The following is an 18,798-nucleotide window of genomic DNA, read 5'->3' on the forward strand; positions in this document are numbered from 1 at the left end:
TGAACAAACAGAGCTAAGTTCAACTAAAATGAAATAGAATAAACTGGCAGGATGTATCAAGTGTATCTCAGGAGGGTTTATCCTGGGGCCTTTTCTGCTCAATGTCTTCATTCCATGTTTTGAACAAAGAACTCAATGACACGTCCATCAAATACTGTCTGTCATCAACAGGTACTTGCGCTCAGGTGTGCGGGAGGTGCTGGGGACACAAAAAGGTCGAAGACGAATGTTTGAGTTTTGTGTGCTTCCAGAAAGACAGAAACTTTCAGAGAAAATGAAAGTGACAAATAAAAAAATATCCTCAAGTGTTGGAAAGTACCCTAAACAGAAACGGAAAGACAGAGCGTAGGTGTGGAGTTCATGCCCCGTGGAAAGACATGCACTCACGGTGGATTGTGGATGGAAAGTTGTATGCGTAAGAGGTAAGTCCCAATCCCTGAGGAGGATGTCAGAGAAATCCAGTCCTACAATGTGTCCTTCATACTGTCCGCCCTTTGCCACCATTTGTCAAGGGACTACGGTAGGACAGATGTGAATTGTCATCATCTTAAGAAGCAGAGGGGTATCAGACTGACTCCTGCCACACCTTTCAAACTGAATTCAGGTACCTGTCTCCCTGCACTCACCCTCTCCATGCCTTGCGCTGCCCTCTCCTGTGACTGGTACCAGCTCCCGGGGACTGACTTCATACCAGCCCAACGGGGAGGTTTCTTTCACTCCGAAGATCACTACAGCCACTTTCCCTTCCCTGGCCGCCTCATGGGTGAGTCTTTTGGATCCCCTCCCCAACAGGCAAAGCTCTGGGCTATGGTCCTTTCTTTCCCCTGCGTGAATTGCCCTCTGAGTAAAACTCTACTGTTGGTAGAGCGCTGAGGAACCCAAATGGATCACGGAGGAAGGTTTGGGAAGGGGGGGGGGCTCTCATTTTAACTGAGTATTCTAGGTGCCAGGCAAGGTGCCGGGCACTTTCACGTGCTTTATCCTACCTTACCTTCACTGGAATGGCGCAGGGAAAATTAAGGAATGGAGGAATTTTAAGTGGTCAGCTAGAAATGTCAGAGTCTGAACTCAAACCCAGGTGGGTCTTACTGCAAAGGTCTCACCAGGGCCATCAGTGACAAAACCCTGAGTTGGATGGATTGTGGATTTCACCACTACCCAGGACTGACCTTCAGCCGGAAAACACCAGTATGGACATATCATAGTTTAAGCCCAGCATCTATCTGTTCTGTTTGGTCAGTGCCCAGGACCTAGCAGTGGTTAAATATTTAGGTATCACTGTTGCCCTTATCAAAATGAAATATGTGGCAGGCAACACATGTTTGACTTCTACTTCTGGCAAGGAAAGAGTAACAGACACAGGATATACTCTCCCACCTGAAACAACTCAAAACCTAGATAAAATATGTGAAACAAGGTTTTCAGATATTGGATCTCACACAATTCAAGACAATGATTCCTGAGAGTAGAGAAACAAAGAAGGTGAGCCATGTGATTGCCCAGCCGAGAGATTGATGCCAAAATAGTGTTTTGGGTTATGGCCCAGGGAGGAGAAACCTCAAAGGTGCCTAGCAGTCTCCCTGATTAAAGACACAGTTGGTAGTTTGAGAAGGCCAAGGGCACTAGAGTTTTGCAGGGAGGAGAACTTGAGAGAACTGCACACGCGTGCGCGCGCGCACACACACACACACACACACACCCCTCAGATTAAAGCAAGCTAGTCTTGAGTCTTCAGGCAAGAACTAATCAGTGTATGTATGTGAGGCAGCAACTCAAAGCTGGGAGAAGGACCACCCAAAGGACTATGGGAATAATCCATAAAGATCACAAAAGCTTGGAAGAGTTCATTAACTAGAGTAGAAAAGCCTCAATGATTCTCCAGGTATTGTGTAGAATACTCAGAATGGTACTGGCCCAGGAGTAGGACAAAGTTAGCCCTAAAGGCTGCTCTGGTCTCTCCTAACAAAACTTAAAAGCAATCCTCAAAAGGTTCAAACTGTTTCCAATAAACTTAAATGTGTCCTATAATAAACCTCAAGGACTTTTTAGGAAGGCAAAAATAGCCAGCACCTAAGAAGGTAAAATTCACTATGTCTGGCAACCATGGAAAAATTACCATGTGTGCTGGGCTAACCCCTAAACCTGAGAATATGTTACTTACGTGGCTAAGGGGGAATTAAGGCTGAAGTTAGCATTAAGGCTGCTAATCAGCTGACCTTAAGATAAAGACAAAGAGACTATCCTGGATTATTCCACGGAGCCCAACAGAATCACAGAGTCCTTAAAAGGAGACGAGAGAGGCAGAAGAGAGAGTTAGAGTGATTTAATGTGAGAGCAACCACTGGTTTTGAGGATGGAAGGAGACCACAAGTCATGGGATACAGGCAGTTTCTAAAAGTTAGAAAAGGCCAGGAAACAGGAATACAGAGCCTGGAGCTTCCAGAAAGGAATACGGCCCTCATGACACCTTGACTAAGACCAATGAGGCTTTCTAACCTACAGAGCTGTAGGCAATAAATTTGTTTGTAAGTCACTAAGTTTGAATACTACTACTACTACTACTACTGCTATACCAGGCATACAAAGAGCAGGAAAAAGTGACCCATAATAAGGAAAAAAATAAATCAACAGAAAGAAAACATAAATGACACAGATGAAAGAATTAGTGGAGAAAGATATTAAGATGGTTATAACTGTTCCATGTATTCAAGAATGTAGAAGAAAGAGTGTTAAAGACACACATGGAAGTCTCAAACGGAACATATAGAGATGAGAGCTACAATGTACGAGGTGAAAATATACTGCATAAAATTAACAGTAGATTAGACATTAAAGTGAAAAGTTAGTGACCGTGCAGACACAGCAATAGAAACTATCTAAAATACAACACAGGTACAAGAAGTGATAAAAACAACAACAAGATGAACAGAGCATAAAAAAGACCTGTAGGAAAACTATCATCAGCCTAATATGCTTGTAATTAAATTCCCTGAAACAAAGAGATGGGGTCAGAAGAATATTTGAAGAAATGATGGCTGAAGACCATCCAAATGGGATGAAATGATAAACTTACAGATGCAAGGAGCTCAAGGATATGAGGCACTACAAATACGAAGAAAAGTATACCAGGAAATAGCATAATAAGTTACTTAAAACCAGTGAGAGGGACAAATTCCTAGAAGTGTCCAGAGGAAAAAAAATGTGTTATGTGCAGAGGAAAAAAGATAACGATGAAAGCGTATTTCGTGTTGAAAACAATGCAAGCCCAAAGACCCTGGAATGACAGTTATTAAGAAAGGAACTTAAAAAATATGTCAACCTAGAGTTCCAGTGAAGATGTCCAATAGCGCAAACAACGTAAAGAATTTTTCAGACACACTGAAGAGAAATGAACCACCAGCAGATCCACACTATCAGAAATGATAAAGGCAGCTCTTTAGGCAAAGAAAAATGGTATGGAGTGCAAATCTCAATCTTAATCTACACAAAGGAATGAAGAACATTAGAAATGGTAAATGTGTGGTTCAACATAAAAAACTTTTCATTATTTATTTACAAGAGAATTGACAGAAAAATCAAACATACTAACAATGTATTTTAACATATGTATAAAATGTGTGACAGTGAATAACATAGGACAAGGAGGGGGGAAGTAAAATTATACTGTTTATGGTTTTTTTTTAAAATGTTTTATTTATTTCTAGGAGAGAGAGAGAGAGAGACAGCGTGAGCAGGGCGGGGGTCAGAGAGAGAGGGAGTCACAGACTGAAACAGGCTCCAGGCTCTGAGCTGGCAGTCAGCACAGAGCCCGACGTGGGGCTCGAACCCATGAACCGTGAGATCATGACCTAAGCAAAAGTCGGACGCTTAACCGACTAAGCCACCCAGGCGCCCCTGTTTATGGTTTTTATACTATACAGGAAGTGGTAAAGCCAACAAAAGAGATGAAATTAAAGTCCTCCAAGTTAATTCAAAATAAGGCACAAAAATAGAAAAGCTGGACTAAAGAATAGAATAGACAAAGAAAACCAACTAAGAAGATTTATTAAAATAAATGCCCAATCATACTGACTATCATATTAAATGTAAGCAATACCCCAATTAAAAGGCAGAACTCTGTTAGATTGGGTTAAAAAGTAAGACCTAACTAGATGCTGCCTATTACAGACCTACTTTATTTTATAAGTTTTAATTCCAATATAGTTAACATACTGGAATTAGTGTTACATTAGTTTCAGGTGTACAATATAGTAACTCAACAATTCTATATACTATCTAGTACTCACCAAGATCCTCTTCACCTATTTCATCCATCTCTATCCCCCACTGCCCCTCTGGTAGCTTTCTGTTTGTTCTCTGTGGGTCAATAGATTGTTTTTAGATTTGTCTCCCCTCTCTTTTTTTCCCCTTTGTTTTGTTTCTTAACTTCCACACATGAATGAAATCATACAGTATTTGTTTTTCTCTGACTGACTTATTTCATCAGGAGAACATAACAATCCCAAACACTTATGCACTGAACAAGACTTCAAAATACATGAAATAAAAACTGGGAGCACATAAAGGTAAAAGAGACAAATCCACAAAAACGGAGATTTCGATAACCCTTCTCAATAATTGCTAGGGCAAGCGGACAAAAATCAATAGGGATATAGAAAACTTTAAACACTATCAACTTTTCTGACCTAAACTAACACTTATAGAACACTTCACTCAGCAATAGCAGAAAACACATTCTTTTCAAGTGTACATGGTACATCTACCAAGACAGGCCATATTCAAGGCCTCAAGCAAACCTCAGTAAAATTACAAAGACACAAATCATAAAAAGCACAGAGTAAATTCTTGGACCAGAGTGGAATTAAATTAGAAATTAATGACAGAAGGACATGTGGAAAATCACCAAATATTTAGAAACTAAATTAACATATTTCTTTATAACCTCTAAGGAAGAAATCAAAAGGGGAATTAAAAAGTAGTTTGCACTAAATGAGAATGTAAAACAGCATACCACAACTCATGAGATATGGCTATAGCAGTACTCAGAAGGAAATTTATGGCACTAAACACATGCCTATATTAGAAAGAGTCTCAAATCAATGACTCTGGCTTCTACCTTAAAAAAAAAAAAAAGGAAAACGAAGAGCAAATTAAGCCTAATATAGGCAGAAAAAGAAACAGTAAAGATAAAAACAAGAATCAATGAAATATAAAACAGAAAAATTACAGAGAAAATCTGTGAAACCAAATGCCAGATATTTGTGAAGATCAATAAAACTGATAAACTACCAGTCAGTCTTAGGAAGGAGAAGAGAGAAGACAATACTAACAACAGGCATGATAGAGGGTATGTAACACAGGTCCTATACCAATTATAGGTATAAAGAAATATCGTGAACACATTTATGTCAATAAATCTGACAACTTAGATGATGGACCAGATTCCCTGAAAGACTCAAATTACCAAAGGTTATGAAAGGAAAAAACAAATAATCTATACAGCCCCTATTAAAGAAATAGGATTTGCAGTTAAAGTCATTCCCACAAAGAAATTTCAATCCCAGATGATCTAACTCAGGAATTGTGCCTTAGTAGAGATTAAATATCAAAGAAAAAAATAATAGCAATTCTATTATACAAACTCTTCTAGAATATTGAAAAGGAGGGGATATTTCCCAAATGATTTTATGAAGCCAGCATTACCCTGATACCAAGACCAAACAGACATTTAAAGAAAATTATAGACAATATCTGTCATTAACTTCAATGCAAAATTTTAGCAAATTGAATCTAATGATCTACATAAAGGGTAATACATCATGACCAAATAGTATTCATCCCAGAAATGCAAGATTGGTTTAACATAAAAAAAAATCAATCAATGTAATTTGCCAAAGTGGCAGACTGAAAAAGAAAAAAAATATAACTGTGATCATCTCCATAGATGCAGAAAAAGCATTTTAAAAAATCCAATATCCATTCTCTTAGAAGTCTAAAATTTGAAGGAAACTTCCTCAACCTAATAAAAATGATGTACTGGTGTCCTCATATCTAACTGTATTTCCCTTATAAGATCAGGAACAGGCCAAGGGTAATCTTACTAGTTCCCTTTAGCTGTTAATACACATGACAACATGGATGGCTTTTAGAATAATTACACTGAGTGAAAGAAGTCAGATATTGAGTATATTCCATATCATTTCATTTATATAAAATCCTGGAAAATGGAAAATAACTTATAGAGACAGGTAGAAGGATCCCAGATTTGCCTGGGGAGTTGAGTAGGTGGGAAGGAATGATTACAAAAAGAACAAGAAAACCTTTTGGTATAATACATATGCTCATTATTTTGATTGTGATAAGGAGATCACAAGTGTACAGATAAGTCATACCTTATCAAATTGTATGATTTAAATGCATAAGGTTCAGGGGCTTATGGGTGCCTCAGTCGGGTAAGCGTTTGACTTTGGCTCAGATCATGATCTCGCTGTTCATGAGTTCGAGCCCCGTGTTGGGCTCTGTGCTGACAGCTCAGAGCCTGGAGCCTGCTTCAGATTCAGTGTCTCCCTCTATCTCTGCCCTTTCCCTGCTTGTGCTCTTTCCCCTCTCTCTCTGTCTCTCAAAAAATACATAAATGTTAAAAAAATTTTAAATACATAAATATATACATTTTATTGTATGTCAATTATACTTTATTAAAGCTACAAAATACAACAGGTTTTTAGGTAAGGTAAGCACTGCTAAGGTGAATCTATCCAAAGTCTTGGTCTCAACCAGGGAATAAATTACAGGAGGGGATGGCTGTTCTTCCTGAGGTGAATTTAAAAAATATTAGTTGTGCGCATGTAAAGCCATTTAGTCTCCCAACAAGAGCCTTCATAGATACTGATTTAAACAAACAACCAATTTTATAATCCCAGAAGTCAAGAAGCAGCGGACTGGGGGGCACTATTCATGAAGTGAGCAAGATTTGGTAAGAAACCTGGCTCTAGACCTCAGAAGGTTGTGAAAATGATTTGGCAGGGTGAGATTAATTCTCACTCCTAACTCAATCCAAGAGAGAAAAAGGTTCCCAGGCAACATAAAATCTTGCAGGGTTTTAGATGTCACTGTATGTTTGAATTTACTCCATAGAAATTCTCCCAACTTGTTCAATTTCAAGACTTCTCCTTGGAGCTATGAGCAGAATAAGAAAAACACAGATGGCTCAACCTCACCATAATAATGATTCAAGGCAAGCAAAGCCTAAGCTGTTTGTATTTCAGATTAAAATAGAATTGAGAGAAACATCATTATCTCGGGTGCTAAAAGGAGTATTAAGACAAAGCTAGTTCAGATATTGCTACTATTGCAATATTACTGTTTTAGGTTTGCAATCCATGGGAAATTCATATATCCTTCTATCGCTTCCGTTAGAATTAGTATTTTAAATAAATTCTACATGCTTAATAAATAAGGTCTACTTATTTACTCAAAGGCGACAGACCCTATGGTGCTATCAACAAAGGCTTCCCTCCTGGTCTCCTGCTGCTCTTGTTTATAGGACTGCAATTACAGAAATGACACCATTACCATCCGCAGGAATTCTCCTGGCATGGTGGAGATTCTTTACCGAAAGAAATACAAAGCTAGTGTGCTGTTAGCACAATGCATAGATTTCGTTTGGCAGTGGCTCTGCTCCTTGTGGACACCATCCTGAGGGTTAATGACACTCAATTCTGAACATCCGCCTTCTCTTCTTCCAGCAGGTGTTTTCATGTCTTTCTGAGTTACATGTCCCAGGACGTGAAGGCTGCCACTCTAGGCAGTCGGCGGCGCAAAATGCGGGAGACTGATGGTCAGGGGAGCCAGGATGCCGGTGCTCACATCCTGGCCGTATCCCTCACTAACAGTATGACCCAGAATAGACTCCTCAGCCTCTCTATGCCTTGGTGTGCTTATTTGTAGTGATATCACCTATGTCGCTGGATAAGGGTAGAGGAGATAGAATTTTAAGATGCTTAGGAAAAGGCGGGGTGCATACACAGTAAAGGTAAGCCTAATTGTTATTATTAACCAGGCTTTGCTGATGCCACAGCAGTGGTGGAGAACAGAGGACAGCAGCACTTCCCAGAGGGCATGGCAAGCACAGGAGGAATAAGAAATAGAAGTGCTTCCTCCAGGGGGTGCCTGAGAGGCTCAGTTGGTTGGGCATCAGACTCTTGGTTTCAGCTCAAGTCATGATCTCATGGTTTCATGGGTTTGAGCCCCACATCAGGGTCCATGCTAAACAGTGTGGAGCCTGTTTGGGATTCTCTCTCCCAATCTCTCTCTGCCTCTCCCGACTCATGCTGTCTCTCCCTCTCTCTCTCAAAAGTACATAAATAAACTAAAAAAAAAAAAAAAAAAAAAAGAAGTATAATATCTTTTGGGAAAGACAACAGGACAAGACCAGAATCTCAAATAATAATTATCTAATACCACCACTTACTGAGTACCTTCTGCATACAGTGCAATGTAAAAGGGGCATTGTATACACTATCTTATCAATTCCAACAACAACCCCAGGAGGTAGATGATAGAATTCCCATTTTCCAAACAAGAAAGCTGAGGCCCAAGAAGTTAAATAACTTGCCTTTGCTCACATGGCTGGTGAGAACATTTCTGCACAGAACCGCCTGGCTCTTCGCCCATGGCTTTCCCACTATGCTACACAGCTTTTTCAGTCCAAAAAGTGGTGGTGTATTCTGAGCAAAGGCATTCAAGGGGCAAACACGTCTGTCGGGAGGTGGAGTTTCCAATAGCGCACAGGCTTTTTGAAATAATTAAAAGGAGGACAGTCTTAAGCACTGCTGAGTGAGACATAGTTTTCCTTGTCACCACTGCTGGGTCTTCTCTGCATGTCAGGAAAATATACTTGGAATGATATTCAAGTTTTTCTTGGTTTTTCCTCAGTCCCTACCTGGTACCATAACTCAAATTAGGCTGCTCAGTGCTCACTTCCTCAGAAAAGGACATTATGTGGGAAGTGCAGAGAAAAGAAATGTGTGGCATGTTAGCCCCCAGTACCACAGGGTTAGAAAGGCATGAGGCATCCAGACCTAGAGGAAGGTTTCCCTGTTTCCCAGATGGGAGGGAGAGATTCCCTGCTGCTTAAATGAGTATACTCCTACAAACATTTGGCATAGTTCATGGATAAAAATTAGAAAGTAACTATAAGCAGGACAAAATTTCATCTTATAAATATCAAGAGGCTCATAACTATCAGAATATTCTCAAGCTCAGTGTTGAAAGAAGGCTTGTAATTAACTTTTAGGTTATAAAAGCAACATAACTTAAATTAAATTTAAAAACCATAACTACTAAAAATATTTGCCACCGATAGAATGTATAAAGAGCAAATTTTCAATATGTAAAGAGCCTTAATAAGTCAAAAAGAAAAAAAAAAGAATGTCTCAATTGAAAATAAATACGGAATTCATGAAAAAAGAGATATGGTCAATTGAAATTTTTAAAAAATATTTATTTTTATTTTTTGTGGGGAGAGTATAAGAAGGAAGGGGCAGAGAGAGGGGGACAGAGGATCTGAAGTGGGTTCTGGGCTGACAGTTTGACAGCAATAAGCCCCATCTAGGGCTAGAACTCGCGAACCAAGAGATTATGACCTGAGCCAAAGTCGGACGCTCAACTGACTGAGCCACCCAGGTGCTCCATTCAATTAAGATTTGAAAAGATTCATTTCTATGAGGCTGCCTGGGTGGGTCAGTTGATTAAGTGTTCAGCTCTTGATTTCATCTCAAGTCATGATCTCATAGTTCAAGAGACTGAGCCCTCCATTGGAATTGGGCTCTGTGCAGTCGGTGGGGAGCCTGCTAAAGATTCTCCTTTTCCCCCTGCCCTTCCCTTGACTGTACACACACGCTCGCGCTCTCTCTCTCTCTCAAAAAAGAAATACATAAAGTTTGTTTCTATACCACAAAGCCACAGAAAGAGAAATTAGAAAGCAATTCCATTTACAACTGTACCAGAAAGAATAAAATACCAAGAATGAACTTAACCAAGGAGATGTGAGACCTGTACTCTGAAAACTATAAAGCACTGATGAAAGAAATTGAAGATAACAAACAAATGGAAAGATATTCCACACTCATGGATAGGAAGAACAAATATTGTTAAACTGTCAATATTACACAAAGCAATCTACAAATCCAATGTAATCTCTATCATAATAAAGCATTTTTCATAAAACTAAAACAAACAATACTAAAATTTGCATGGAACCACAAAAGACTCTAAAATGCCAAAGCAATCTTGAGAAAGAACGCAGCTGGAAGTATAACAATTTCAGATATCAAAATATACTCCAAAGCTGTAGTAATCAAAACAGTATGGAACTGGCACAAAAATATACAGATCAATGGAACAGAAAAGAAAACCCAGAAATAAGTATATTTATATGGTCAGTTAGTCTATGACAAAGGAGGCAAGAGTATACAATGGGTAAACGTTTTTTTCAGTAAATGGTGTTGGAAACACTGGACAGCTATGTGTAAAATAACGAAACTGGGCTATATTCTAACACCATAAGCAAAAATAAACTCAAATGGATTAAAGACCTAAGTGTGAGATCTGAAACCATAAAAATCATGGAAGAGAACCCAGTCAGTGATTTTGCTGACATTAGCCAAAGCAACATTTTGCTAGATATGTTTTCTAAGGCAAGGGAAAGGAAATGATTGCTTTCCCAAATAAGTGATTATAGTCCCAAAGAAATGATTGGGACTACATTAAAATAAAAAGCTTTTTCATAGCAAAGGAAACCATCAAGAAAACAAAAGACAACCTACTAAACAGAATAAGATATTTGCAAATGATATGTCTGATAAGGGGATAATACCCAAAATATATATGCAACTTATACACCAACATACAACTTTTACATCTCAACAATAACAACAACAGAAACAAACAATCTGATTTAAGAAATGGGCAGAGGGGCTGAAAAGACATCTTCCCAAAGAAGACATATAGATGGACAACAGACATATGATAAGATGTTCAACATCACTCATCATCAAGGAAACGAAAATCAAAACCATAATGAGCTATCACCTCACACCTGTGAGAATGGCTAAACTAAAAAGACACAAGAAAACAAATGTTGGTGAGGATGTGGAGTAAAAGGAACCCTTGTCCACCATTGGTGGGAAGATAAATTGGTACAGCCACTGTGGAAAACAGTATAGAAGTTCCTTAAGAAATTAAAAATAGAAATATACCAGGGCACCTGGGTGGCTCAGTTGGTTGAGTTCAACTCTTGGTTTTCGCTCAGGTCATGATCTCACAGTTCATGAGACCAAGCCCCACACTGGGCTCTGCACTGGCAGTGTGCACCCTGCTTGGGATTTTCTCTCTCTCTCCCTCTTTCACTCTCTCTCTCTCTGTCCCTCCCTCCCTCAGAAATAAATAAATAAATGTTTTAAAACATTAAAAAGAAATAGAAACACCATATGATCCTTGGGGCACGTGGGTGGCTTAGTCAGTTAAGTGTCTGACTTTGGCTCAGGTCATGTTCTCACAGTTTGTGAGTTCAAGCCCTGCATCAGGCTCTGTGCTGACAGTTCAGAGCCTGGAGCCTGCATCAGATTCTGTGTCTCCCTCCCTCTCTGGCCCTACCCTGTTTGCATTCTGTCTATTTCTCTCAAAAATAAATAAACATTTAAAAATTAAAAAAAAAAAAGAAAGACCATATGAGTCAATAATTCCACTACTAGATATTTATCCAGGGAAAATGAAAACACTAATTTGAAAAGATAAATGCACTCCTATGTTTATAGCAGCATTATTTACAAAAGCCAAAACATGTAAGCAACTTAAGTGTTTATCAATAAACAAAGGATTAAAAAATGTGGCTCATATTTACAATAGAATATTATACAGCCATAAAAAGGATGAGGTCATGCCATTTGAGACAACATGGATGGACCCAGAGAGTATTATGCTGAGTGAGGTAAGTCAGACTGGGAAAGACAAACACCATATGATTCCACTCATAAATAAAATCTAAAAAAATGAATAAGTAAACAAAAAGCAGAATGAGAACTATAAATACAGATAGCAAACTGATGGTTGTTAGAGAAGAGGGGGATGAGGACGTGGGCAAAATAGGTGAAGAGGAGAGAGAGATGGGCCTCCAATTATGGAATAAGTAAGTCATGGGAATAAAAAGCAGAGCATAAAGAATACAGTCAATGATACTGTAATAGCCTTGTAATGGGACAGATGGCAGCTATACTTTTGAACATAACCTAATGTATAAACTTGTCAGGCCCTAAGTTGTACACCTGAAATTAATGTAACATTGTGTGTTGACTGAACTCAAAAAAAAGATTTAAAAAGTTTCAAATAAAAGCAAGATACTTTTCACCCATCTTATTAGCAAAGACTCAAAATGTAATAATAGCAGTATTAGCAAGGATTCGGGGAATGGACCAACAATATGTGTGGCTAAGTCTATTATTTCTCATCCAAAGAATATTTATTGACATGAGAAATTGTCTTTTTCTCCTTCTGATGAGAAAAAGTGATAAACTGGGGCGCCTGGGTGGCTCAGTCGGTTGAGCATCCGGCTTCGGCTCAGGTCATGATCTCAGCTTCATGGGTTCAAGCCCGCGTCGGGCTCTGTGCTGACAGCTCAGAGCCTGGAGCCTGCTTCAAATTCTGTGTCTCCCTCTCTCAGACCCTCCCCTGTTCACACTGTCTCTCTCTCTCTCTCAAAAATAAATAAAACATTTAAAAACAAGTCATAAACCAAATTCTTAGAATTAAACACATTTGTTAATATATTTGAGGAGAAAGGAACTTGAATGACATACATTGATATAAGTGGTGGTTATTTCTGAGCCTTCAAATTACAACATGTTTTTAAATCTTTAAGCTATTATGTATTAAAAAATTTTTAATAATATTATGCTATCAAAGTTTTCCTCTGTACACTCCAGGTTCCTTTTATTCCCTTTTAATTCTATCTCTGATGGGAAATGAATGAGTCAGGATTCACATTACACATCCCTCCTTGTCATTACCAAGACATGATAATGCTATATAAAACTTCTTTGTAGCAATGTTGTTATTTTCCCAAGAAGATTATTTAATATTGGACAAGCAGGCCTACTGAAAAAGTTAACTCTATACAAAGTAATTCTTGGAACTATAAGTCCAGTTCAGCACTGGTAGATGATTCTATGATAAAAGAATGAAGAGAACAAAAATTATATTACTATATGAACATAGGATTTTTACCAACCAAGTGATATGCTTACAAGGTGCTTCCCATTCAATAAAACTATAACTGGGAAAAAGTGATAGAAACTAATGTTCATCAAAGAATAATATTAATAAACCATTTTTTATCACCCGTTGTTGACTTCAAGGTAATATTTTTCAGTCTTTTGTTTGGATAGTTAAAAAATTAGAAATAGGGGCACCTGGGTGGCTCAGCCAGATGAGCGTCTGACTCTTGATTCTGGCTCAGGTCTGACTTCGGGCACTGTGCTGTTAGCACGGAGCCTGCTTGAGATTCTCTTTTTCTCCCTGCCGCTTCCCTGCTCTTACTCTCTCTCAAAATAAATAAATAAAGTTTAAAAAAATAGAAATAAAATTACTTATAGGCATTATAAATTAAATGGTGAAAGAACATGGTGTCTTGGTGATTTGAACTTTGAAATTTCACTCACTTTAGTAAAGAGAAGTTTTCCTAAGCTTTTTCTTCTAAAATGTTTAGAACTGATTCTTAACTCACTGTAGTTTATTCTGCAAAGTAGCTTTTCACCATAAGCTTTCAAATTCCTACTAGGAATTCGAGTTCAAATATCAAAACTTGCTTTGATAACCTAAAGTCTAGAAAAAGCTTTGTGAAACACCTTTAAAAAATGGAATGTTAAAAAGTAAACCCTGATGAATTTAGAAGCAGGAGAAGAAAATCGTATGAAGATTTGAGAGTCCTCTAAAGCTAGTGCTCCATTGATGCTTTTCCCTTCCAGGATATATTTAGTGTCTTCTGTGTGCCAGGCATTGTTTTTAAGAACTGGAAATATAACTTGGAGCAAGACAGACTAGCTGCCTACTTTCCTGGAAACTCGCCTCCCATTGGGACATAAACCATAAGAAAGAAGTTACTTCCCAGGAGTGGGAAGTGCTCGGGTAGGGATGTAAGGGTTACTTGGGAGTGAGAGAGGAGGAGAGAAGCCGCTTGGGAGGTCAAGGAAGGTCTCTCTGGAAAGGTGACTTTTGAGTTTCTGATAACGAGGAGCCAGGTTGTGGGAAGTGGGGAAGTCTAGGTGAGCAGGATCTGGGAAGGGGGATGGCTAAAGCAAAACCCTAAGGGCAAGGACAATTTTAGTAAGTTCCAGATGTAAAAAGAGGCCAATGTGAATGCAGCCTGGTAGGCAAGGGTTATGGTGAAGCGACGTGATCAACAGCAGGGGACAAATCATGGTTTTGAACAATGTCCCAAGGGCCTGTTCATCCCCACTATTCAACTAGATAATCACTATCTTTTATGCCTATTGACTTTCTGCCTGAGTGATTATACAGAAGCGTTTTAAGGTTAAAAAGAAAGATTTGAAAACCTCTGTTAATAGTTTTAATTCTATTCTAATTGCTAGAAGATATATAGACACACACATATATACATACGTATGCGAATCTGTATGCGTGATTATATAAACACACATTTATAAACATATATAGTATAAAAATGCATACATATATAAATGTATACACACACATACACATACACAACACAGATAGGCACATACATACAGGTGCTTTTGGACATGTGACAAGGACCACATCAGTGGTTGGGAGTCACAGTACAGGGCATAAAACTGAACATCCATGATTTGAAGATACTTTAAGCTGGGAAGGCAAAGTTAGCCACAGTTGAGTAGAAACTCTTCTCCAGCTGGAAAAGCTCGGTATGTCAGTGAAACCAGAGATTGCGGACAAAAGACACATGAATGACACAAGCAGGTATATTCTGAAAATAGCAGAGCTGGAAAATGCTAACATTAGAGGCAGAGTCAATAATAACAATGAAGGCTGCCAGGATTAAGTGGATTGGTGTCACTTAAGAGACAGGATCTAAATAGAGAAGAAATTCAACCCACTGCGTGAGCATGCCTATGGTGTTTTGGTAGAGGAGAAACTAATCTTGTTCACTGGAATATGCTAGAAGACTAAACAAGAAGAGACCGCTGGGGAAAGGTACCTACAAAGCAAATCGTAGCGGTGTCAGAACAATAATGTCTGTAAGCCAAATATAATAACACATTTGGTCTGCCTGTTCCGTGTTCTAGGAATGACTTGTGTGGGAAGAGTACAGTGCTTCTTACACTCCATTATCTTTTGGAGTAAAGTCCATTTGACAAGGGATTCAGTTCAGCACAGCTGATACTATTAATTATGCACCTATGAGTGGCCAGCACTGTTCTGGGAAGTGTCTTCTTACAGAGTAAAATCTAAAGAGAAAAGGCATGGTGTTAACATCACCTTGCAGGTGGAGTGTATCCGTATTACAAAATCTTAAAAGTAAAGCAAATAATGGAAACCAATGGACTACAGCTCAGGGTCAAACCATATGGTTAAGAGCAGTAATTGCCTTGGGGTGGTAGGAAGGGGCAATTAGGGGAGGCTATTTGAATGGTATGGGAGCTGAGGTGCCCTCAAAGAAGCAGGAAGAATTTAGATAGGTGGGGAGGTAGGGGAAGGTGTTTCTGAATCATTAACAGCTCGGCAAGAGCAGTTCAATCAGATCCAACTGTGGGCCTGGAAATATTGCCTAATTATTAACCAGCAGGTGAAAGAACAGAAAATAAACCTCTGGTGTCAGCGCCAGGCTTCCATCTGGCTACAGCACCATCAGGGGGCCCTTTAAATGATGGTTCCTGGGCAATAAAAAAGCAACATCTTTCACTTTTACTAAATTAGCAAAAATAATTTCAGTAACACCCAGAGTCAGCAAGGATGCTAAAACAAAAGCACTGAGGCATCTCTGAGTATATGTTGCAGACATAAATATATACTGAGTATAAATTGTGAAACTCTTTTGAAAGCAATTTTGTAATGTTTCAAGAGCAACTGAAATGGCCCTATCATCTGTTGACTGGAAACTGATCTTAAAGAAATATTCCAAATGGGAAATAAAGAATCAAAGATACTCAACAGCAGAGTTATTCATACAGTTTGAAAATAACTCAAAGACTACCAACAGAGTCGTCAAAGCAATGCAAAGAGGTGTGTGAGGTCATTTCTCACCCATGGAGGGAGTAAAGATTAAACTGATTTGAAAATACCCACTCTTGGTGTGAGTGTAATATGGGTTCAGCTTTTGTAGAAGACAATTTGGCAATATCAAACGTTTAAATATACAATTCCTCTGAGTCACTTCTAGAAACTTAGAGATGTAAATGAGCAGGTAATTAAAGTGTGTAAAGGACCTTCCTCAGCCCAAGGCATCTCCTACTTTCCTGTTTTAAATTTCATAATACACAAGACACTCGATCCTTGAAAAAAAGGATAGTGTAGTGGATATTGTTGATAGGCCCATTTTCTAACAGGGAATCTAAAGGTCACAGAGATTAAGGGGTTTGCCCTTACTGGCCCTAAGTTCAGATACCTACCAATTAAGTCAAATCTTCTACTAGTTTTCCACAATGAAAACAGTAGGAATTTCACAAGGCTAAATACAGACATCTTGTTTATGTGCAAATACCTCTCTGTTCAGGCATGGAACTGTATTTCATGGAAGCAAACCACTAGGGTCTGGGGAAATAATGGCTGGGCTGGCCTATTCTTTCCTACAGGGTTACAAATAATGCTGCCTACACTACATTTGGAAGTGGGATGGTGGAAAGGGGAAGGAGAGAGGGTGGAGAGAGAGAGAGAAATGATTTGTTGGCCCTCTGACCTAGCATGTGACCTAGCTAGAACAAGCAAAAATAACTTGTATGCAAATATAAGATGCAGTGTGAATGCTTAAAAGGAGGTGAGGACTGTGAGAGATCTATTATTCACAAGTATTGCATATACTCGGACAGCAGGTTCAAACAGGGAGGTGAGGCATTATTATTTCACAGCAGGAGAAATAAGAACTCGCACCATTTCCAAAAGCCATGTGGACTTCAATGGGCTTCACAATAATCAATTAATTTGCCAAAGTAAATATTTAGACTGAGTTACAGCACAAAGATATGAAATCAAGGTAAATAAACGAGCCTTAGACATGGAAATGTAACTCTTCAGAGGAGAGATTACACAAAAGAGAGAAGTGGTGTGTTGCACCAGATGGCTGTGTCCGATAGTATCTTCTGTGGGCACATGTAATTGTTCTGTTATTTATCAAGGAAAACGTCTGCAAAAAATCAGTAAGTATATATGAAATTTTGGCAAGTACAAGACTGTGTCAATCAATAATGTATTTCATTTTGCGTTTTAAAGCTTTCCCTCTCAGTGACTCATCATTTGATCCTAAACCAAGGGTTCACTATTTTTTCTATACATTAGTGTCACTACCTTTAGTATGCACAGGAAAGCTTTATCTAAATCAGGGGGCTTGGGATTCTTTCTTTACATCAATATGGTATCTCCAAATACTTCTTCCTATCGCGGGGACTGCTTCTGAAAGTACATATCAGGTCCCAGTTGGTCTTACATTTTCTCTTCAGCCCGTATCCTCCTCAAGTACCTCTCAATTTACCTGCTCCCTTTCTAGACAAACATCCTCAATGATGACCCTACCACAACTCTACCCAAATAACCTCCCTCACTATAGTCTTTTTATTTGACCTCTCAGAAGCAATATATCTATCTGGCTACTATGTGGCCAAGATATTGGCTCTATGATATTGCACACTTCTCTTTTCCTTCTAATTTTCTGGCTGTTCCTTCTTTTCAACCCCCCCTTTACTGGCTTCTTCCCAAACTTTATTTTTTATTTTTTTAATAAAAAATTAATGTTTATTTTTGAGAGAGAGAGACAGAGCATGAGCAGGCAAGGGGGAAAGAGAGAAGGAGACACAGAATCTGAAGCAGGCTCCAGGCTCTGAGCTGTCAGCACAGAGCCTGACGTGGGGCTCGAACCTGCCAGCTGAAGGATCATGACCTGAGCTGAAGTTGGATGCTTAACCCACTGAGCCACCCCGGCGGCCCCACCTTCTTCCCAAAATTTAAATGCTGGAAATTTTCAAAGCCTGCTCCTACACCTCCCTCCATTATCTTCATGCCACCTCCCTCATATACATGGTGTAGAACATAGATCACGTTCTACATGCAGACAAACACAGATACCTGTGTGTGTGTGTGTGTGTGTGTGTGTGTGTGTGTGTGTGTGTGTAACTCTGACACACATGTCTCTCACACCAGACATGAGTATCTGCCTCCTTCACATTACCACTTAGGTTTCTCACAGGAGCGCAGAGCCGAGATGTACAGATCTGAATGCATTATTCCTTGAATGAATTCCTGAATGAATTATTACTTGCTCCTCCTGTGTTGCTCATTTCATGAAATGCCACCACCACTTTTACCCAGTTGCTCAAAACCTAGAAACTTGTGATTCAGCTGGAGTCTCCTTTCTCTCTCATTCCTCTCTCGTCTAATCAGAAAGTCCTGAGGCCTCAACCTCAAAAATCTATCACAAGTATGTCCTCCCGTCTTCAACCTCACTACCATCTTCCTACCTGAAGCCACATACGAGTCAGTGCCCACACTTGCACTGCCTCTTTGATGACTCCCTGCTTCCACTTCCATCTTATGTCA

At 39.1% G+C, this 18,798-nt stretch overlaps 1 protein-coding gene across 14 annotated transcripts in view; it reads right to left on the reverse strand.

The window, feature by feature from the left end:
- The window catches only part of ENOX1 (ecto-NOX disulfide-thiol exchanger 1), a 545,438-nt gene that overhangs the window by 169,400 nt on the left and 357,240 nt on the right, over positions 1-18,798 (reverse strand). The window lies entirely within an intron of this gene.

The sequence above is a fragment of the Hyaena hyaena genome, unplaced genomic scaffold (assembly GCF_003009895.1).
Source record: "Hyaena hyaena isolate Hyena2069 unplaced genomic scaffold, ASM300989v1 scaffold_394, whole genome shotgun sequence".
Lineage (NCBI taxonomy): Eukaryota > Metazoa > Chordata > Mammalia > Carnivora > Hyaenidae > Hyaena > Hyaena hyaena.